This window comes from Pseudonaja textilis, chromosome 14 (assembly GCF_049901715.1).
Source record: "Pseudonaja textilis isolate UNSWEBS1 chromosome 14, rPseTex1.2, whole genome shotgun sequence".
NCBI lineage: Eukaryota > Metazoa > Chordata > Lepidosauria > Squamata > Elapidae > Pseudonaja > Pseudonaja textilis.
Genome location: NC_142003.1, coordinates 8428880 through 8452797, shown reverse-complemented (window position 1 = coordinate 8452797; position 23918 = coordinate 8428880). Strand labels below are relative to the sequence as shown.

Sequence of the window (23918 nt, the reverse complement as noted above, 5' to 3'; positions counted from 1 at the left end):
TGGAGGTCATCCAGTCCAACCCCTGCTCAAGCAAGAGACCCTATACCATTCCAGACAAGAGGTTGTGCTTTGGAGCAGAGGTCACCAACCTTTTGGACCTCAGGGACCACCAAACTCATCATTTTAAATCCCACAAACCAGAGACCCTGGGAAAATCCCCCAAAAAAAGTCTGCAGGGAAATTCCCCACCCCGTTTTCCTACTGATCGTTCTTTATTGGGGATTGCAGGATACCGTCTCCTGCTTCATTCTCAGGAGGAGAGAGAGAGAGAGAGACTTTTGGCTTCATGCAAGGAAAGCAGCAGAAGTCTTTCTTTCTCTCCCCCAAACTCCGCCAGAAATGAGTCTTTGCTGGCGCAGCCCCTTGGAGCAGGAGGCCTTGCAGGGTCCCAAAGACTCATTTCTGGCAGAGTTTGGGGGAAAGAAAGAAAGACTTTTGCTGCTTTGCTTGCGTGCAGCCAAAAGCAGAAGAAGAAAGCAGCGGAAAGAAGCAGCCCGGTGGCCAGGCAAGGCGTGTGGGGCGAATGGGGCAAGTTCCCCCCCTTCACCCTTTCCCCCCTCCCCTCAGTACCTCGTGTTGTTCGCAATGCAAGCGACACAAGTCTTGTGTTCCCGCGGGCCATGTGGGCAGCGCAGCCTTGTATTCCCGTGCAGCCTGGATTAATTGACATTTTTCTGCGGACCACCAAAATTTTCTCACAGACCACCAGTGGTCCCTGGCCCACTGCTTTGGAAGACAAGTTTATCCCCCTCTTCTTTGTGGCAGAACTTTAGATATTGGAATGCTGCTATCATGTCTGCCCTAATCCTTCTTTCGCACACATACACACACACACACACACAGAGAGAGGTTTCACAAAAAAGCATACTTTCAGTGGCACCCACATGTTAGCTTTCCGAGGGCTCAAACATTTTTAATCCCCATTGTATCTTCTCATGCCCGAGGAGGCAAACAAGTGTGAACATACGGGTTCTCAGGGATAAACCATGCACAATTTAAACACAAACATTCATGCTGTTTTGTATAAAAGAATTACAGAGTTGCTACAATAGAAGAATCTTAGCTGAAAACACATGCAAAGCTAATGAAGACCAGCGGTGGAATGATGTTCAAGAATTGCCACTATGTAGGCATTTATTGAATACAGTAATATTGCCTGGCCCAAAGATTAGACCAAGGTTCATTGATAAAACACTGCAAAAAATCGAGATCTTGATGGGATTGCCATGATGTAAAAAAGATTCTAGACTAGAAAAAGTGCAGAGAAAAGCAACCAAGATGATTAGGGGACTGGAGGCTAAAACACAGGAAGAACGGTTGTAGTAACTGGGTATGTCTACTTTAATGAAAAGAAGGACTAGGGGAGACATGATAGCAGTCTTCCAGTATCTCAGGGGCTGCCCCAAAGAAGAGGGAGCCAAGCTATTCTCCAAAGCACCTGAAGGCAGGACAAGAAGCAATGGATGGAAACTAATCCAGGACAGAAGCAACTAGAACTCAGGAAAAATTTCCTGACAGGGAGAACAATTAATCCGTGGGACAACTCACCTGCAGAAATTGTAAATGCTCCAACACTGGAAGTTTTAAAAAAAGATGTTGGATAACTGTCTGTCTGAAGTGATGTAGGATTTCCTGCCTAGGCAAGGGGTTGGACTAGAAGACCTCCAAGGTCCCTTCTAACTCTGTTATTCTATTCTATTCTAAATGGGTCAATCCTGACTGCTCTTTAGAAGGCCAGAGCCTGAAGATGGCTGGTGTAGAGGGGCATTTTCTTCCTTCCTTTGGAGTGTTGCAGGAAAGGTCTTCAGGAAAGATTAACCCATCAAGCAAAGGGCTTACACAATCACACCCAGATTGCTTCTGCACAGCCTGGCCAACCCCATCCATGACAATAACTACCAGTGAGTGAACAGTGCGATAAAATGTTGTAGAATCAAGAGGACTTTATCTTAGATTTAAGGAGACATATCCTCACAATCCTCAGGAGCATAGAACATAGAATAATAGAGCCGGAAAGGACATAGAAGCTGAGAAACTTGGTTTGCTAGAACATAGAACCAGAGAGCCGGACGGGGACCTTAAAGGTCTTTTAGTCTGCTCAAGCAGGCGATTCGATGCCATTCTGGACAAACAGCTATCCAGTCTGTAGAGTTCAGAATCAGCTATGAAACACACCTTCTCCTTCTTCTCTTCTTCAGACTTTTAAATGACGTTTGCTTTCTATGTCCCCCAAGAGGCACTGAAAAATGAAATGCCTCTTCAGTAGAATAATGTTGAATGGTCCGTTTATGTTTGGCTTCCCAACGTATATTGCCTCTTAATGGGCATTATTAGGATATAGGTGAAGATAAGCCATGGATCAGCTCTCTTGGGCTACAAAAATGGAAAGACTCAATCTCCAGGGAGGGTTTTACAATTTAGGCTTTTGAGATCCTGTTTTGCAACTTTAGGGAATGGAATTTAAAAGGTTGGTGTCATAAAGCATTCCCAACATCTAGAGACCTAGTGGAGCAGAAAATCATGCAAAACTACCACATCCTCCCACATCTGGGTTGTTAGATACCGCAATGTGGGACATCAAAGAAGGAATACGTCAGGAAAAGGGTGGGAGCAAGGTATTGGTTTCAGTAAATCGTCCTTCCAGGTTACATTCCGAAAAGAAAACATGCAAATTTTTGTTAGAATGTACACTGAAGGTCCTTGCAAGAGTTTTGGTTGGAAAAATATAAAACAAACTTGAGTGAGGAGCTTTGGTAAGTTCAGCAGAGAAGGTCTGCTAAGTAGTCTGCAGATTTATCTGTGGTTTTCTCTCCACATACCCTGCTCCTTGTTCAAATATATGTCTTTTGCCTTTTGCCAAATGTTCCCAAGGATTTTCTCTCTCTCTCTCTCTCTCTTGTCTACCCTTTGTAACCCACCAACCTGGGTATAGGATATGGAAGAGAGATCATGCCAACTTCTCACTGTGGTGGAAAAAAACTAATGATAGCAATAGCAATAGCGCTTGGACTTATATATCTCTTTATAATGCTTTAGAGGCCTCTCTAAGCTGTTTACAGTCAACATGTGCCACCCCCCGCCCCCAACAATCTGGGTCCTCCTTTTGCCGAGCTCCTCATTTTGCCAACCTCAAAGGATGGAAGGCTGAGTCAACCTTGACTGGTCAGGATCGAACTGCTGGTAGTGGGCAGCGTCAGCCTGCAATACTGCATTCTAACCACTGCGCCACCAGGGCTCTTTAACGGTCTGCTAAGTGCTGATAGCCAACTCTATTCCTTAAGTCCAGAGTTTTTTTAATCTCAGCAACCTCATGACGTGCGCACGTCAGTTCCCAGAATTCCTCAGCCAACCATGGCTGGGGAATTCTGAGAGCTGAATTCGCTTTCTTCCATGCCATCATAACATCAAATGGTTGCCAAACAAACGTTTGTAAGTTGAGGAATTTCAAAATCAACAAAGGGAGGTTGAATAGGAGCAACCAACCCATCCCTGATGCTAGTGTGGTTCTTCTCCTTGGAGATTGTATTTCATAAATGTTTTCTTAATTCCTGGAGCATTTTTATCCCTGGTGTTAGAGGCGAGTAGCAACCCCTTGTTGCTTTTGATCAGGCAAAATCGGGCCTAGCAGCCAGCTTTGTAATTCAAATATGGTTGGGACTTGGCTGAACAAGTTGTGTGATCTCCAAGGCAACTGAAAGACTCTCCTAAGACCTTTGCCAGCCACAAAATCCATATGGAAATAGAGGCAAACAACCCAGAGTGTACATTTTGTGATGAAATGGAGAAAGGAGATGTTATTTTAGATTCAAAGTGATAATTAGATATGGTATAGAAAAAGTGCAAGCCTGCTTTTTATTAATTTTACTAATGCATCCTATTAAAAAGTTCCTGGTATGTTTTGGGACAAAGGTTCCATTATTTTTCCTGATAATATTAAATGTGTATGTGTGTGTTTGTGTGTGTGAGATACATCAGCTCTAGTTTTTAGTGTGGAGTTGGTTCAGACAGTGAGCTTAACTGGACTCTCTGCAACTCATCTATTTTGGCTCAAACTTTCTATCTCAATTTATTTTCAGAGAAAGGAAAATGTCTATGGAGATTCTCAATCATCCATGGTCATGGCTGTCCCAAAGGTGCTTTTTTCAAGAGACAGCTGGACTTTCTTTGTTTTTCCTGGAAGACATTTGACTTCTCATCCAAGAACTGAAGAGGCTTCTTGGATGAGAAGCAAAACATCCTCAAGGAGAAGCAAAGAAAGTCCAATTGCTTCTTGAAAACAACCACCTTTGGTTCAGAGGAAGAAAGCATAAAGTTACACCAATCTTTTCCAAATTTTATCTACCATGTTTTGGATTCCAAGTCCAAGAAGTCTTGTTCTGAAGCGGCATTCCAAGAACTATAATTTGAAGGAACCGATTGGGCAAGACTTGATTCCCCCGTAGGGAGCAGGGAAGAACCTTTCCTTAATCTCCATTGAATCGAAATCAGGTTAGCCAGCAGGCTCCCTCACTGCAAAATTCATATTTATTTATTTATTAAATGGAATGAGGTTCAATTCACAATAAGCTTTGTTTCCGCATGAGAGCAAGAAACAATCTCAAACAAATCAGCAGAGAAGTGCAGATGAGGAGTCATTTCTAACAAGGCCCAGGGAATCAAGACAGGCCGCTGGAACGCTTGTTGGATAGTTCCCCAAGTATATTATGAGCAGCTGCCTGTAGTCTCTTGAAATGCGAGAATTACATTGTCCAATAGTGATTAGCCAACTCTTCAAATCCAACTGCTGTTTGTTGTTGACGTGTGTCAGAGAACGAATGTTTTGAATAACCCGATTTGGCAGAGACGTCGCCCAAGCGTCTTCCATCTCACTCCCTTTGCAGACAATTGTTATGTTCTGTTCTCTATGGTTTGCTGCTTTCTTAACATGCTGACATTTAGAAATGGAATTTACTTTAGTAAATAAACCCTACTGCGATCTGTTGGGATGGAGCAAGTCAGGTCATCATCACTCCTCAACTCACATTTAGGCTTCAGTCACAAGCATCAGCCTGGTCCTCCATTATTCCTCTTGGTCAGGAGTCTTCAAATTTGGCAACTTCTAAGACGTGTGGACTTTAACACCCAGAATTCCCCAGCCAGCATGATGCTGAAAGTTCAAGTCCACACGTCTTAAAGTTGCCCAAGTTGGAGACACACACCCTTACCCATTAGCTTGGCAACTTTTAAGACTTGCAGACTTCAACTCCCAGAATTTTCCTGCCCGCATGGGGAGTTGAAATACACAAGTCTTAAAGTTGCCCAGTTTGGATGCTGCTGCTCTTGGTGGGTCCAAGGAATTGAGGAAGAGTGAGAACAGAAAACATTCGGGAGCAGAGAAGATAGGTAAAGGTTCCCCTCGCACATACGTGCTAGTCATTCCTGGCTCTAGGGGGCGATGTTCATCTCCATTACAAAGCCGAAGAGCCAGCGCTGTCCAAAGACGTCTCCGTAGTCATGTGGCCGGCATGACTAAATGCTAAAAGTGCACGGAATGCTGTTCCCTTCCCACCAAAGGGATTCCTATTTTTCTACTTACATTTTTACATGCTTTAGAACTGCTAGGTTGGCGGAAACTGGGATAAGTAACGGGAGCTCACTCCGCTACACGGCGCTTGGATTCGAACCGCTGAACTGCCGACCTTTCTGATTGACAAGCTCGGTGTCTTAGCCACTGAGCCACCACATCCCCCTGCAGAGAAGATACTGGACCATTAACCCTTCAAGTCCCTGGTCAGAGTTGAAGGTTCTTACTTCTAGCCAGTTGGCTTCTCTCCATAGAACACAGAGGGGCCTCCTGACCTTGGAAAGTACCTTGAGGTGGCCGTGATGGAGTCCTGGTCCTGGGAAAACATTCCACCTCCCCTTCTCCCCCCTTCTTTCCCTCCCCCCCACCCCACCCAATACAACCAGCCATTTCATCTTTCAAGCTTAAGCCCACAGCAGGTGTGTAAGATTCTTTGAAGGACATAAAAACAGAGCTCTGTTTGTTTTGCGAGTTCCATTTTTCAGGTGTTCCAACTCTTCCAGCAAATGCCCCCATTTTCAACCTGCCCCTCCTTGTAGACAACCCCAAATTTTGCTTTTCTCTCTCCCCCTGTTCCTCATCTACCCTCCATACGTCTCCAAAATAACCTTTATACCCATAGACTCCTGTTGAGGGACGGACAGCCTTCGTTTTTATTTTACTTTATTGGTTCCATTTTTATTTCTTTATTTTGACTTTTTGATTTTTGCTTTAAGCTCCTAGCCTACCCTTAAAGGCAACACCCAGGCCCATGAATTTAGGAGAGAACATATGAATAAATCCAACCTTAAACGAGCATTAAAACTGAGAAAATGAGCAAAAGTTAATATATCCTTGCAAAAGAAAAAGAAAAACAAGTTAAGTTCAGCCCTAGTTCAAACGGAGACCTTAGGCTGAGCAGCAAAATTTGCTGACTAAAAACCTTGACTAAGTGAAAGGTCACCAGGCCTTCCTTCCTTTATTTATTTATTTAACTTTATTTGTTTCATGGCAAGTTTGGAGGAAAAAATATACAAACACAGAGAAAGACACCAATTAATGACCGCCCAAATACAAAAAAAAAACACCCCACAAACTATAAACAAAAGTTTAAAAAGAAGAGGATGCAACAAGAGCTGAGGAAACAGAAACAAATCAAAAATGAAGGCAAAAAAAGGGGGAAAGGAAAAAAAAGTAAATTATAAACAAACTAAGTGTGTTATGAAATCGGCACCCAAAGAAAATATACTGTATCATTATTTTATTTTATTTTTTGGGATGAGTAGAAAATATTGCGTTCTTTTTTAATGGATAAATTACATATCTTGGATCCAATTATTACTCCAGATAATTTTGTTAGCAATTTCTCATATCCGGTATGGCTAGTTTCTTAAAAACAATCGAGTCAGGTCTTTCTTGAAACTTCTAGGATCATAAACAGAGGTAGGTATTCACTCGGTTCTGACCAGTTCTGGAGAACCGGTAGCGGAAATTTTGAGTAGTTTGGAGAACCGGCAAATCCAACCTCTGATTGGCCCCGCCCCATCTATTCTCCGCCTCCCGAGTCCCAGCTGATTGGCTGGGTCTTCTTTGGTTGCTCTGCACAGGAGAACGGAGCTGGAAAGCAGGTTAGTGGGGAGGGAAGGGGAGGGGGATTTTGCACTATCCTTGCCATGCCAACTAAGCCACACCCTCCAAGCCACACCCACAGAACCAGTAGTAAAAAAAAAAACTTTGAATCCCACCACTGGTCATAAACCTTCCTTGCCGTTTCATGTGATCCAATCTGCACATGCATATGTGGACTACATGGCTATGGGGTCCTCATGCCCAGCTTCTCATGCCAGCTTTGCTCTCAAAGTGCTGGCCAGGTGCCCAAGCCCATCACAGGCTCCCCAATGTCACACCCCTAATTCGGCCCCTGCACGAAGAGTCCTGAAGGAATTCACCAGTAAAAGGCTTGTAGCCGTAACACCTAATTAAGTTACATCTCTCTTAAAACAAAAATATTCCTGTCCAAAAACACAAAAGGGAAAGAAAAAAGGGCAGGAGAAATAAACCAGATGTGCGAAACTTGCTCGGTCTTTCCCTTTCATATTGTGCAAACAGAGACAGGCAGAGAAAGACGATGCCAAATTGGGCTGGTGAGAATATGTCAAGGAAGTTAATGGAAGCCAAAGCCAGGAGCTCTTAGCTATGGCAATTCTGCCCTGTTTTCTTTTTCCTTTTTTTTAGAATAGAAGTAGAAGTAGAAGTAGAAATAGGAATAGGAATAGGAATAGGAATAGGAATAGGAATGGAATGGAATAGAATAGAATAGAATAGAATAGAATAGAATAGAATAGAATAGAATAGAATAGAATAGAATTCTTTATGGCCAAGGGTGATTGGACACACAAGGAATTTGTCTTGGTGCAAATGCTCTCAGTGTACATAAAATAAAAGATACATTCCTCAAGAGTCAAGAGAAGAAGAAGAAGAAGAAGAAGAAGAAGAAGAAGAAGAAGAAGAAGAAGAAGAAGAAGAGGAGGAGGAGGAGGAGGAGGAGGAGGAGGAGGAGGAGGAGGAGGAGGAGGAGGAGGAGGAGGAGGAGGAGGAGGAGGAGGAGGAGGAAGAAGAATAGAATAGAATAGAATAGAATAGAATAGAATAGAATAGAGTTGGAAGGGACCTTGGAGGTCTTCTAGTCCAACCCCCTGCCTAGGCAGGAAACCTTACACCACTTCAGACAAAGGGTTGTCCAATCTCTCCTTAAAAACTTCCAGTATTGGAGCATTTACATCTTCTGGAGGCAAGTTGCTTCATTGATTGATTGTTCTCACTGTCAGGAAATGTCTCCTTAGTTCTAGGTTGCTTCTCTCCTTGATTAGTTTCCAACCATTATTCCTTTTCTGGCCTTCAGGTGCTTTGACTCCCTCTTCTTTGTGGCAGCCCCTGAGATACTGGAACGCTGCTATCATTTCACCTCTAATCTTTCTTGTCATTAAACTAAACATACCCAATTCCTGCAACCGTTCTTCCCATGTTTTAGCCTCCAGTCCCTTAAATCATATTTGTTGCTCTTCTCTGCACTCTTTCTAGAGTCTCAACATCTTTTTAACGTCGTGGCGACCAAAACTCCACCTTCATTCAGCTGCCTCCAGGGCTCATCCTGTGCTTTTCCTTCTCTTCTGCCCCCGGTCTGCTTCTCTTATAGTCCTCCACTGACACACCACAACTGAGCCAAAATTTTCAGATGCTAAATGAGACCATTGTTGAGTTTTGCCCCGTTCTATTACCTTTCTCGCTACCGTTGTTAAGTGAATCACCCACAGTTGTTAAAAGTTAGTAACCCCATTGTGAAGTCAATCCAGCTTCCCCCATTGACTTTGGTTGTGAGAAAGTTGCAAAAGAGGATCACGCGACTCCCCGGGATCCTGCAACCGTCATAAGTACCTGCCAGTTTCCAAGCCTCTGACTTTTAATCACAGGATGATGTAGAGGCTGCAACGGTGGTAACTGTGAAAAACGATCATAAGTCGCTTTTTTCAGCGCCATTGTAACTTTGAACGGTCAATGGGAGAACTATTGTAAGTGGGGGACTACCTGTATACTTAAAATGGCAGTCACATATAAAATGTATTTAGTTTCTTATTTATATTGTACATATAAAATATCCTTCATTTATACCACTGTAGGCACCATCTCAATTTTTTGTTGAACCATATCCTGGATCCAGACTTTTTTTTTTTAAAAAAAAAACCACCTCAACATCTGATTTTGGCAGTTACATTTCCAAGGAAGTTATGTTGAAATCTTGCAAAGGGTTCCTAAACAATTCCCATAATTTTCTCGAGGCTTTGGTTGGGCGATTTTTGTTTCTTTTTCTCTCTTTCACCTCTTAACAGCGTCCTAAAACAATGTCACCTCTAGCTCTGAAAGGTTCTGAGCCAAGCAAAATTAGCAGCAAAGTTCCAGAGGGTGAAATTATGTTTCTTGGGACAATGAAAAAAAAAAATAAGTAACTGAAAGAGGCCACAGAAAAATGGACTATCTTTCAGGGGGCAATGAAAAAGAAAAGAAAAGAACATATCCTCAAATAACAAATCCAATGAAGCCTGCCTGTTTTAGTTTCTGATAGGCATGAAGTCATGTGGGTGGTAACATCTTGTTCAAATTATTCATGGTCATGTCTGTGGTTTTCAAGACAACACTGTAGAAATTATGTGCCCTTGTTGTCTTCCTAAATGTCCCTTGCTTGCCATTCTGGCTTCTACACCTGGGTTCCTCGGTGATCTCCATCCAAACCCTAATTTGGGTTGGACTCTGCTTAGTTTTGGACATCAGCCAAAGTTGACTAGATGCCACCACCATGATGGTCATTATCATCGTGTTGGACTCTTGGCGATTCTATGGTCCAGGTCTCTCCACACTTTCTGATCTTGCACTACTTCTTTCAGTTGTCCTGTGCTCTGGTTGGGGTTATCTTTGATGGTCAACATCGCCCTGGTTCTTCTGACTCAGATTTAGGCTTCAGTCAAAAGCATTGGCCTTGTTCTCAGTTCTTCCTCTTGGTCAGGGGTCTCCACCCTTGGCAACTTTTAGACTTGCGGACTTTAACTCCCAGAAGTCTCCAGCCAGCATGGGGGTCTTAAAGTTGCCCAGTTTGGAGGTGTCTGGCTGGGGTCATTTTTGATGGTGTCCAGCCTTTGATAGCCTGGTTTCTTTTCACTGCTAACTCTTCCCAGTGTGAATTCGCCCCCATGGGATGGCCAAAGTAAGTGAAACATGGTTTTGTGATTTTGACTTCCAGTAACGTATCTGGTGTTTTGTTGTTGTTAGTTGCGAAGTCATGTCCGACCCATCACGACCCCATGGACAATGTTTCTCCAGGCCTTCCTGTCCTCTACCATGTCTTGGAGTCCATTTAAGCTCACACTGACCACTTCAGTGACTCCATCCAACCACCTCCTTCTCTGCCATCCCCTTCTTCTTCTTCTTCGTCTGCTCTCCATCATTCCCAGCATCAGACTCTTCTCCAGAGAGTCCTTCCTTCTCATGAGGTGGCCAAAGTATTTGAGTTTCATCTTCAGGATGTGGCCTTCTTAAGAGCAGTCAGGGTTGATCTTCTCTAGGACTGACCAGTTGGATGGCCTTGCAGTCCAAGGGACTCGCAGGAGTCTTCTCCAGCACCAGAGTTCAAATGCCTCTATTCTTTGGTGCTCAACCTTCCTTATGGTCCAACTTTCACGGCCATATCTTGCAACTGGGAAAACCATAGCCTTGACTATACACCCTTTTGTTGGCAGGGTGATGTCTCTGCTTTTTATTATGCGTGTCTAGATTTGCCATAGCTTTTCTCCCCAAGAGCAAGCATCTTTTAATTTCTTGGCTGCATTCCCCATCTGGTGTTATATGCTCCAAACCTTTTTGCTGGTCATCTTTACTGTCCAAGCAATCAGCAGGAGCCTTCTCCGGCACTATAGCTCAAAGGAGTCACTAATTGACAAGAGTCACTTCTGTCTTCCTGTTTTGCTTTTTAAGATCCAACTTTCACCACCCTAGGAAAACACAACAGAGAGGACTAACCTACATTTGGTCACCGTTGTCCTACATTTGTTCCACAAGTCCTTCTTTGTGGAAGGGGCAAATGAACGAAAAGCCCACCACCTCCCCTTTCCCTCCTCTAATAAATCCAGCTTCCAAATTGAAAAGAAAAATTGAAAAGAAAGCCAGGAATGTTTGCAGGTGCATCAGAGGGTGGGTGGAACAAACTCACGATAGCCATCTTGATATGTCGGTGCCCCTCCTTGCAGCCATAAGCACTAGAAGAAATGAGAGGCGAACAGAACCTTCCATCATTGGGCAAGAAAAACACCTGAGAGATTGCAAGGTGGATTTTGACACAGGATTAATGGAAGGCAGTGAAGGATGCCAAGGGATCCTTTGAAAAAGTAGCTTTCTCTTTCAGCCTCCTGTCCTCCAGCCTTCCCAAGATAAGTCTCTCTTGTCAAGTCAACCTTAGCAGCTGTTTTCCTCTCCTTTGGACAAGAGCTCTTCACTCACCTGGCTTCTTATTAACGCCTTCTTGGGATGTAGCCAGACCCGTGATGGGTGATGCTTGCTGCAAAAGGCACCTGCTTATACAAAGGTCAAATCTGGGCAGTTCTCAGGCTTCGAGAGAGCCAGCTTCCAAACTCTCATTGTTGCAGACTCTGAGAAAGTTTAAAGCAGACTTGGATAGGAAATGCAACAGACAGCTCCAGAATTGCCCAAGGGTCACATTGCTTGAGTTCCTCTGATGCCCGTCCAGCGTCAGTTTTATCAAGCCGTCGCTTGCGATGGATATTCCACCGTGTCCATGAGTCATCCTGGACTTTTGGGCCACTTGTCTGTTAAAAGTCCGCTTTTGCAATACGGTCTTCCGTTAAAGGATTCAAACACGCACATGTATCCAAAAATCTTGTTATTAATCAAAAGCCTAACCCCAGCCTTCACAAGCTCCAGCAACTCAGGGCAGCTGAATATTTATCTGAGGAATAAAATTCAAAATAAAATCCAAAAGGTCCCTTCTTCTGGCAGGAACTATGACACTTTCTCTCCCCTGCATCCCCCCCGAAGAAAAGATTAAAAATAGAGAAAAAAGACCACCTATCAGCGTAACTCAAATTCTAAAAGAGAGCCATGTTTTTAATGTGTTTTTAAAGGCCAGCAAGTGCTGTTTTAGAAGGCAGGTTCCATAATAGAGAAAGATAAGGTAGGGTAGAGTAGAACAGAATAACAGAGTTGGAAGGGACCTTGGAGGTCTTCTAGTCCAACCCCCTGCTCAAGCAGGAGATTTCCACAATTTCTGACAAATGGATATCCAATCTATTCTTAAAAATTTCCAGTGTTGGAGCAACCACAACTTCTGCAGCCGAGTTGTTCCACTGATTAATTGTTCTCACTGTCAGGAAACGTCTCCTTAGTTCTAAGTTGCTTCTCTCCTTGATGAGTTTCCACCCGTTGCTTCTTGTCCTGCCTTCAGGTGCTTTGGGGAATAGTTTGACTCCTTCTTCTTTGTGGCAGCCCCTGAGATATTGGAACACAACTATCGTATCACCCCCTGGTCCTTCTTTTCATTAAACTAGAAATATCCAATTCCAGATATAGAATAGGGTAGGATAGGATATATACACATGCACATATATGCACATACATATACGAGATATGAGCCTCTGTGGTGCAGTGGTTAGAGTGCAGTACTGCAAGCTACTTCTGCTGACTGCTGGCTGCCTGCAGTTTGGCAGTTCGAATCCCACCAGGCTCAAGGTTGACTCAACCTTCCATCCTTCCTAGGTGGGTAAAATGAGGACCCAGATTGTTGGGGGCAAAGAGGCTGACTCTGTAAACCGCTTAGAGAGGATTGTGAAGCACTGTGAAGCCGTATATAAGTCTAAGTGCTATTGCTATAATACACACACACACTATACATATACACACACTTGTTTCACTGTTCTTCCTTCTCTGCTCTGTTCCTTGTCTTTGCATATGCTGCCATTTTACTGATGTAAAAATAGTCGCTGCCTTTTCCATCACGAAGGCAGGAGTCCCATCTGCTGCACACATACAAGACAGTAAAGGAATCTGTTCCCCAGCCCTTCCTCAATTTTGCTATCCTGCTTTATGCACATTCTAAGGTGGCCAGTGTGAAATCGCCCGGAAAAAATGAACAAATCCCGAATGCAATTAAACTGACTTTGGATAAATTGCCTTAAAGCAGCTGATGAAAAGAGCTATCAGGTGTGGGCTTGAACGCTTGACTTAGACCGCTGCTAGATGGCAGCAAAGAGATATGATTGGCTCTCTAGGCTGCCCACTAGTGGCCATCTACATTTCTGCAGGCAGCTCTACAAATGTAAGGATGCGTTGTAGCATTAAGAAGCTGCTGACTAGGACAGAAAATATATTTCCCGTTTTATTGTTCTGGTGTTTCTGTTTTGTTTTGTTTTTTAAATCCTTACACAAGAACTTCTTTTGGAAGCTTACTTAGACTGAATCCAACCCAAGTTATCCTGGGTTAAGATCAGTGGTGGGATTCAAAAAATTTTACTACCAGTTCTGTGGGTGTGGCTTTGTGGGCGTGGCTTGGCTTTGTGGGCATGACTTGGTGGGCATGGCAGGGGAAGGCTAATCGCAAAATTCCCATTCCCTCCCCACCTCACTAACCTGCTTTCCAGCTCCGTTCTCCTGTGCAGGGCAACCAAAGAAGACCCAGCCAATCAACTGGGACTCAGTGGGAGGCAGGGAATGGATGGGGTTGGCGGGGCCAGTCAGAGGTGGGATTTGCCGGTTCTCTGAATTACTCAAAATTTCCGCTACTGGTTTTCCAGAACTGGTCAGAACTTCCTGAACATCTTAAGATGTTCCAAACAGAGATTGGGTGAGGAGGCCAAATTAAGTCAGTCAGTCTCTCCCTTCCTCCCTCTCTCTCTTTATCTTTTTCTCTGTTTAAAGTTGTCTGGAAATCTATTAGGAACCTCAACTTTAGCCACATCACATGAACCCTGGTGGTTGTTTCCCCATTTTTCTGTGTTTATGGAAATGTGGAGTCAAGATCATTGGGAAACCTGGAATGAGGACTTGTAAGAATTGGAAACTTTAAAGGAAAATGCTCATTAAGTTACCAATTCCAGAAAGCATTTCCTGTTTTTCCTAATGAAATCTTTGTGGCTTCCTTCTTTCCTTCCTTCCCTCATTTCTTCTTTCCTTCCTTCATCCCTCCCTCCCTCTTTCTTTCTCTGTTCTTCCTTACCTCTCTCATCTTCCTTCATTCCTTTTTTTCTCTCTCTCTCTTTCCTTTCTTTTTCTCTCTCCTTCCCTTCCTCTTTCTTGTTACCTCCTTTCCTCCCTCCCTCCCTCCCTTTGCTAGGAAATAGAGGCTGTGGGGGGATCAATCAAGTAACGTTTACAGTCTCTCTAGCTAATGCCATGACCCAGGAAATCCAGTTTCTAGTATTTATAGAACCAAGGGCCTCTTCAGAAATAGCCAAAAATCATGGTCTTGACTGTGTCTTCCGTCCTCTTGCAAATGCCCCCGCTTTACATATTTGAAAAGTCTACATACATTGTTCAGCAGCTCCATAGCCTTACCTGATATGTTGGCAAGCATTTGATGCGTGAGGCCTATACCTAAGAAGGCCCCTTCCACGCAAATGGATGATGAGTCATATCACTGAGAAGTGCATCGGTGCCACTTTCTGTTTAATTACAAACAGAGACAAAATTGTCTGCAAAAAAAAAAAACCCCGAGCGAAACCATAATGTACAGTGTGTGTCTGTGACTCTGTGTGTGTAAGTATATAGTATGTATATAAAGCCTCAGTGGTGCAGTGGTTAGAGTGCAGTACTGCAAGCTACTTCTGCTGCAGCCGGTGATCTGCAATTTGGCAGTTCGAATCTCACCAGGCTCAAGGTTGACTCAGCCTTCCCGCCTTCCCAGGTGGGTAAAATGAGGATCCAGATTGTTGGGGGCAAGAGGCTGACTCTGTAAATCGCTTAGAGAGGGCTGTAAAGCACTATAAAGTGGTATATAAGTCTAAGTGCTATTGCTATGTATGTGTATTATGTATATAAATATTGTTTATGTAGTTCTTTGATTGATTGATTATATCCCGCCTTCATTATTTTTACGAATAACTCAAGGCAGCAAACATATCCAACCTAACTTTCTTCCTCGTATTTTCTCCACAACAACAATCCTGTGATGTAGGCTGGGGTGAGAGACAGGGGTCACCCAACCAGCTTTCATAGTTAAAATGGGACTTGAACTCATAATCTCCTGCTTTCCAGCCCGATGCCTTAACCACTAGACTAAACGGGCTCTTTATGGGTTGGAAAACAACCATTCATTTCAAGGGAGCCCACCCGTGTGCAAGCACAACAAACATTCGTCCATGTTAGGTTCCCCTGCACAAATCATGTATATTTATATCCTGGTCCCCAGCCAGAAGCTTATTACAACCCAGCAACATAAAATATATACCACATTAATAAACAGAGCCATAAAACATCTCCCAACGACAAGACTAAAGCAACAACTCAACAGATCCTGAAAAATATTGTCAGCTCTAGTAAACAGGCTATAAAAGCTTTCCTTAAAAGGTATCAGTGCTGGCTTTTGTACAGTAAGCGTAGACATAGGGTGGGTAGAGATGGCGCTACTGAAAAAGAGACAGGATGGTTTGTCCTTTTTTCTTTTTTTTTAATTTTTATGTATATTTTTCCCTTTAACATCCATAAGAGCTTGGCGAACAGTATATTGTGCGGGTCAATTTACATTATACATAATAATAATGATACTATTGTACGTACATAGTAATAATCTTTCAACTTCTAACATTTACATATACATAGTAATAATAATGTATTGTATTATGTAGCAGTATACATAGTAGTATTTTCCCAATTTCTATTTTCTACTTCTGTTTTCTAACCATTAGTAAAACAAATCCTGTATTAAGAAGTATATTATGTTGTCTATCCATCATCTCCTGTTCTTTTTAGTATTTCAACTCGACTTTTTAACAAATCTCACATGTTCTCCTGCCCTAGGACCTTATGTCTCCTTATATCACTCATTCATCCTTTTTTCTGTGATGCAATGGGCTCAACCTCTGTGGCCATCGTGTTTTCCTAAAATACTTCCCAGGGGCTGCAAGGAAGGGATGATGTGGGAAGGGTTCCCAAGAGTTGAAACAAGTGCTAAAGAGCGAGGCAGAGTCTCCAAGATGGTCCTGATGGGAGCGAAACCACACCTGCAGATGAAATGACAAAACCAGGGAAGGAGATCAAGCTTGGAGCCAAAGGTGTTTTTCTAAAAGGCAACTGGACTTTGTTGGGTTTTTTCCCTTCGAAGACATTTCATCCAAGAAGCTTCTCAAAAGAACTGAAAAAGTTTCCTGGATGAGAAGTGAAACACCTTCAAAAGAGTGCGGGGGAGGAAAGAGAGAAGAAAGAAAGAGAAAGAGAAAGAAATAAGGAAAGGAGAGAGAGAGAAGGAAAGAAAGAAGGAAAGAAAGAGAGAAAGAAAGTCCAGTTGCTTTTTGAAAAAGCACCTTTAATTGTTCTAACTGTCAGGAAATGTCTCCTTAGTTCTAGGTTGCTTCTCTCCTTGATTAATTTCCATCCATTGTTCCTTGTCTGGCCTTCAGGTGCTTTGGAGAATAGCTTGATTCCCTCTTCTTTGTGGCAACCACTCAAATATTGGAACACTGCTATCATGTCTCCCCTAGTCCTTCTTTCCATTAAACTAGATATACCCAATTCCTCCAACCGTTCTTCATAGATTTTAGCCTCCCGTTCCCTAATCTTCTCTGTTGCTCTTCTCTGCACTCTTTCTAGAGTCTCAATATCTTTTTTACATCGTGGCAACCAAAATTCGGTGCAGTATTCCAAGTGTGGCCTTATAAAGTGGCGTTAACACTTTGCGTGATTGTGATTATTGATAGAAGGATCAGAATGAGAAAGCAATGTGGTGCAGTAAATTGGTGGGACAAGAAAAGGCAGAGTGTAAACTTTTGGGCAAATGGACTTTATAATTTTCCTAAAGAATCTTTGTAATAATTTCCATTCCATATAAAGCATTTTTTTCCCCTCTGAAAGCCATTACCAAAAAATCTTCATCCCTACATACGCACACTAAGACCATGTTTTGCTAACCGAGCAGATGAGTTTACATCTTGTGACACTTAAATAATAATAATTATGCAAACAGAAATGTAAATTTATGGTTGTAAAGTTTTTCTGGCAACTGGGAGCACGGCCATTTCTTTAGGGGCCATTTTTCATTTTTTAAAGAATCGTTCCAACAATTAGGGCCTGATTTTTCTCAAATTCCTCTCTTGCTGTCTTCAGATCTGGTCTGAAGCTTTGCGTTTTTGTTTTTTGTTTACTTATTTTCTAGAATGGCTTGCAAATTTGCAAATGTGGAGAGAGAGAAAAAAAAACCAAAGAGATGTCAGACTTATTTTACTGGGTAATGACCAGATCGTAACCCTGATTCCCACACAGTTGAGATCCTTTCGTACAATCTGAAACTACAAGGAACACCTGGTCGTGGCCCGTTTTGGTAACCCACCAGATTGCCAAGCCTTGGTCCAAACTAGGTGGTAGAGTAGGCCACATTCTCCTCAGTCACGTTTCTTAAATTGGGGAGGACGTTTTAGCATGAAACCTGAAGCACAACCAAAGTGACAAAACGATTCCAGAAACGAGTTTGCATAAATAGCAATAGATTTATATACCGCTTAGCAGTGCTTTCCAGCCCCCTCTAAGTGGGTTTACAAAGTCAGCCTCTTGCCAATTTGGCTCCTTGTTTTTCCAAACTCTGAAGGATGGAAGGCTGAGTCAATGGCAATAGAACAGACTTATATACTGCTTCACAGTGCTTTCCAGCTCCCTCTAAGCAGTTTACAGAGTCAGCCTTCCACCCGCAACAATTTGCCTCCGTGTTTTACCAAACTCTAGGGATTTGAACCGCCAAACTCCCACTGTGTCCCTCTTAATGAGTATACCTGCTATCAAAAGCACAGGGGAGCACAATCAAAGAGACGAGAACTCCCACCTCCCAAAAACTGGCATTGACATCTTTTGCGGCTTTGGACTCCAGAGAACTAAACCCCTGAGAAATGGTTTTTCTCTCTCTGGGTGTCTTAGCTTGCCATATCTTCCGTCCCCTTTTTCTCTCATCCTGAAGAGTTTAGACTAAGCAATGAGCTCAGGAGCTCCAAAGATAGTCATCACCGCTTTGCAAACCAGAAAAAAGAAAAGCAACCATCCTAGCCAAACAGAGACTCCACAAGGACAGAACCTCGTCTTCACTGGGCACCCAGCTCCCCTTACGATCTCCATGAGTTTTTATTTATTCAGCAAGAGTCCTGCCAGCTAGTCTGGGGCACAAGGCGGCTCCAAAAGCGTGTCAGCTCATTTGTCAATGACGTAGCAGGCGGAGAGCAAGAGGTCCCTTTGTCAGCAAGGGCTGAAACGAAATGCGCCTCTCCATAGTAGCTCCGTTCGTTTTCTCTTGCTTCCTGGCCTGGCTTCCCCGCCTCTCTTCTTCTCCTTCCCTTTCACACACCTCAACACCCAATTTCCTTCTTTTGCCTTCCTGGTTGGGTAGCGGCTGTGGACTCCTCCAAAAAGGAGAAAACCAGATCTGTGAGGGATTCTTCGAATCTGTAAGGGAAACTGCGAAATGCAGAGAACGATGGAAAAATAGGCCTGAGAATTCAAGGCATCACAAGACAACAGAGAAGACGCTAACCTTTCAAGATAGTGCAGTCATGAAGCATAACAATGAGGACTAGCTCTCTTTTTAGTGTGAGGTTCAGAGGTGGTATTCAGCAGGTTCTGACCAATGTTGGAGAACCAGTAGCAGAAATTTTGAGTAGTTCGGAAAACCAGTGGTAACTTTCCCCCTGGAGTGGAGAGGGAATGTAGATTTTGCAATATCCTTCCCCTGCCCTACCCACCAAGCCATGCCCACAGAACCGGTAGTAAAAATCTTGAATCCCACCACTGGTGAGCTTGTATTAAGAGAATCTCGCAAGCCTGCAACCTATTTCTCGCTTCCTTTCCTTTAACTCGAGAAAGACTCTAGAAACGGTGCAGAGAAGAGTAACGGAAATAATTAGTCTAAAACGTATGAAGAACAATTGCAGGAATTGAGTATGTCCAGTCTTAATGAGCCATGGTTAGAACACAGTACTGCAGGGTGTTTCTGCTGACTAACAGCTGCTTGCAGTTTGGGAGTTCGAGTCTCACCGGCTCAAGTCAGGGGTATCTGATGGTGTGATAAAACGCTAGATGGCAGTCATGGCTGTCTGGTCAAAGCTCCCACCTCAGAATAGATGGCACCATTATGGCTGCCATTTTGATTTGATTTTATTTTTTTGGACATCTCTTGTAAGAGAAGTAATCTCATAATAAAAGACCATGGAATGTAAAATTGGACAGAAGGTCATGCATAACATATAACGGTAGCATATGTGACCTTTTTTATTATCAAGACTCCTTGTAACGCTAGGATTTTATTTCACGCATTCGATTCGACTTTCGTGTTACATGTTTTCAAATCTTGCAAGTCGCTGACCGAAACATGGTTTCCTTCCATTTCATTTCATGCAAACGGTCTCTGCAAACAATTCTATGCCCAAGTTGACTATAGAAACCACTAACTTGGTTTAATGCTTTAACTCATTATCTGGGGTCCTGCAAATACACTGAATCTCAATCCTTGAAATCAACCTTCTTCCCCTCACCCCAAAAGACCCAACCAACTAAATGTGGCATGTGTGAACATTGTCATATATACAGCCCCTACTTCTTGTGGCCTGCGTACAGCTCTAGCGGCTTGTGGCCTGGGTACAACCCCAGTCTTTTAAGTGTGTCATGCAAGAGAAACCACAGGATTTGAGGTTTTACAATCTACATTTTGCCTCGGCATTTTGCTCTTCTCGCCTTCTGTCCGGTTGCTCAAAATCTCAAGCGTGGTAACTGGCTGGACAGGAACTCGGATTTTTGGCCGCTTCTATCAGACGTTGAATTTATGGGATGGAAGGGTTAGGGAAGAGCGATCCAGCCACAGAAAGGTTGCTGAAGCTTGGCTCGGCAGCTTAACCGCATCAAAAGGCTAACCAACGACATGAAGGCCAATGTGGACAAGGCATTAGAGGTTGGATGGGGGCAGAGAGAAGACCACGCTACATTCCTTCGCATTTGGAGCTCCCTCTTGGACTGAATTAGTGCCGCACTGAGTTGTTTTAGCGAGCAGAAATTTGGCCCAAGGACCAGAAAAGTCATGCTAAAAAGAAAGCTGGGTGGAAAGGAGAAAAACAGCCAAATCCCAGCTGGGTTCACTTTTCCTCCTGAGATTTTTTTTTTTTTTTTTTTTTGGCCTGTCTCCTTTTGTTTTGAGGTGGCTCTGCTGAAGAGGTTTTGTTGCAGCGGTGGGATTCAAAAAAATGTACTACCAGTTCTGTGGGCATGGCTTGGTGGAACATGGTGTGGCTTGGTGGCATGGCGTGGCATGCTGTGGCGTGGCTTGGTGGGCATGGCAGGGGAAGAAGGATACTGCAAAATCTTCATTCGCTCCCCACCCCACTAACCTGCTTTCCAGCTCCATCTATTCTTCTCTTCTCTTCTCTTCTCTTCTCTTCTCTTCTGTTATTCTATTCTAATCTTTCCTTATTCTATTCTATTCTGTTCTATTCTGTTCTAATCTTACCTTATTCTATTCTATTCTATTCTATTCTATTCTATTCTATTCTAATCTTTCCTTATTCTATTCTATTCTATTCTATTTCCTTATTCTATTCTATTCTATTCTATTCTATTCTATTCTATTCTATTCTATTCTATTCTGTTCTAATCTTTCCTTATTCTATTCTATTCTATTCTGTTCTATTCTATTCTATTCTATTCTAATCTTTCCTTATTCTATTCTATTCTGTTCTGTTCTAATCTTTCCTTATTCTATTCTATTCTATTCTATTCTATTCTATTCTATTCTATTCTATCCTATCCTATCCTATCCTATCCTATCCTATTCCATTCTATTCTATTCTATTCTATTCTATTCTATTCTATTCTATTCTATTCTATTCTATTCTATTCTATTCTATTCTATTCTATTCTACTCTTTCCTTATTCTGTTCTGTTCTATTCTATTCTATTCTATTCTATTCTATTCTATTCTATTCTATTCTATTCTATTCTAATCTTTCCTTATTCTATTATATTGTGTTCTATTCTGTTCTAATCTTTCCTTATTCTATTCTATTCTATTCTATTCTATTCTATTCTATTCTATTCTATTCTATTCTATTCTATTCTATTCTATTCTATTCTACTCTTTCCTTATTCTATTCTATCCTGTTCTATTCTGTTCTTATCCTATCCTATCCCGTTCTGACCATATGATCATCGGTTACCCAAGTCTGTTTTCCCCGCAGCTTTTGGGCTCAAGCCCTGCCCAGAGGGTGCCATAAAGACCCCACAGCCACGGATCCAGAGTTCCGTAGCTTGATGACCTTTACTTGAGTGTCCCAAATGTCTTTTTGGAAGGATCAGCAGTTATTCGTCCCGTCCTGCTCCCTCCTTTTCCATCTCCTTTTGAGAAACTCCAGTGCCAGGCCTGGCTGCAGCCAGCCAAACATTTTTGTAACTCTCAAGGAAAGAAAAAAGAAAAGATGTCTCATTTAAGCTTGGGAGCGGGGAAGAGACCAGCTGGACAGAGAGAACGGTTTTCCCACCACAGGCTGAACACAGAGATGCTCATTTTTTATGGGCATGAGCAAATACCCTGCATCAAGTGGAGGCACAACACAGGAAACCACACACACACACACACACAAATTAACCGAGGTTAAAGCCAAGTGTTTTCTTTATCAGGGCAACCTGGTCTACCCGAATATGGGAAGGTGCATACTGCTTCCGTTTTTGCTTTTCAGCCCCAATCCAGGCAGTCGCTTTCACGGCACACTATTTTGGGTTAAATTTATATTTACCAAAATAATGGGAGACTTGTATAGATCTGTTTCAAGCTATTTAGCTCTCATCAGATAGCCATACCCTTCTGGGATTCGAACCCAGAAGGCAAGTAAACCCAGATGTTAAAGCCAAGTAAACCCAGTTGTTGGGTGAATGTTAGGTGTTGAACTGACTGGGTTGTTGGGTCCTTAATGATCACTGAGCTTAGTTGTTTTCCTGCAGATGTCTAATTACCCAACTAAGAACACCATCAGTGGTTCCATTGATGGCTGCCACAGCTAACTAGCACTGATGTGGTAGACAGCTAGCACTGACAATATCACCTAGTTGGGTCATGAAACATCTGCAAGAGAAACCACTAAGCTCAGAGAGCACCAAGGGCTCCACAGTTCTCCTCCTCCTCCTCCTCCTCCTCCTCCTCAAACACTACTCCCTTCTAGTACTGATGATGTTACCTAGTTGGGTCATGAAACATCTGCAAGAAAACCACCAAGCTCAGAAAGCACCAAGGGCTCCACAGTTCGCCCTACAAATATTCTCTTCTATTGTGTCATAGTTGTGTTGCACAAACAACTGTTTGGATGGATTGAGTAGAAATTGGAGAAGACGAATGGGAGGAGGGAGTACAGGAACAGGGTACAAGAGGTTCTCCGGGAGTTGGTTTTCTCCAGGAATATCGTATCTGCCCATCCTGAGAGCTGTGCTGTTGGTCGCTGTCTTGATGACCCATTGAATCTTTTAAGAGCTTGATGCAGATCAAAGCAGAGTTTTCCTTATTTATTTCATGTTACCTGGCCTAGCTGGAAGAAGGTTGTACCCGCTGGTACTCTGATACATAAGGTGACCAGCCATTCTTCTTTAGGGAGGACGGTCCTCCTTTTGTAAGTTCTGTCCTCTCTCGAAACGTGTCCTCCTACATGTCCTCCTTTTTGATATTTGAAGACTAATCTGTAAATCTCCGTATTTGATCGATGCCAATCCGATCCGTTATGTGTGATGTGACGTTTTTGTATTTGACATGACAATTCATCAAGGCTCAGTACAGTGCGGCGAGATGCGATTATGAGATGCATGCGCTCCACACAGGAGAATTGTTTTGAAAGAGTGTGCCACACGCAAGAGTGCACCATGTGCAAGAGTGCACCGTGCACAAGAGTGCGCCGTGCACAAGTGGTTTTGTTTTTTTTTCTTCAATTTATTTGTGTCCTCCTTTTCATTGTAAAAAAGTTGGTCACCTTATGATACCCCTTGGTTCTAGCTTCTTGGATGGTGAATTGCTTGGGAATAAGGAAGGAGGAACTGAAGGGCCCAAGGAAGGAGGTGCCCAATTTCTTTTCTCCAAAGTCTTCTTGCCTGACGTATGGTCAACTTGTAAAACATTCCTACCCTTGTTTCCAAGTTGGCATAAGAAAGAGGGGTTGGGGGGAAAGGACTGGAGAAGCCTACGGCAAATGAACTTAGAAGTACGTTCCAACTTTATCTTTTAAAAGATTGTAGCTATGCTACTGAGGCTTTTGCCCGTGAAAAACTTTAATTGGAGAACGTGATGGATGACACCTAGCCCGTGTATATGCTTAATTGGAGAAACTGATTTATAGCGCACCCGGGGGGAGGAGGGAAGCCAGGGTCACAGGTGACTGTAATTACATATGCCAGAATCGGCTGCAACAGGCCATGCCAGCATGTCACTCCTAATAAATTATTTGAAGTGTTTTGAAGTTTGGCTCGAGGCTCATGATTTAATTAGGGCAATTGCTGGAATCCTGACAGCAAGGCATCCTGACACGTACATTCATCCAAACGCCCTTCTGGTCTTGGGTCCAGATGCAAGATTGAGCTCCCCCTCTTTTCGTTGTTGATTGTTCCC

At 43.0% G+C, this 23918-nt stretch overlaps 1 protein-coding gene across 2 annotated transcripts in view; it reads left to right on the top strand.

The window, feature by feature from the left end:
* Positions 1-23918, top strand: part of NTN3 (netrin 3) — a 108935-nt gene that overhangs the window by 80662 nt on the left and 4355 nt on the right. The window lies entirely within an intron of this gene.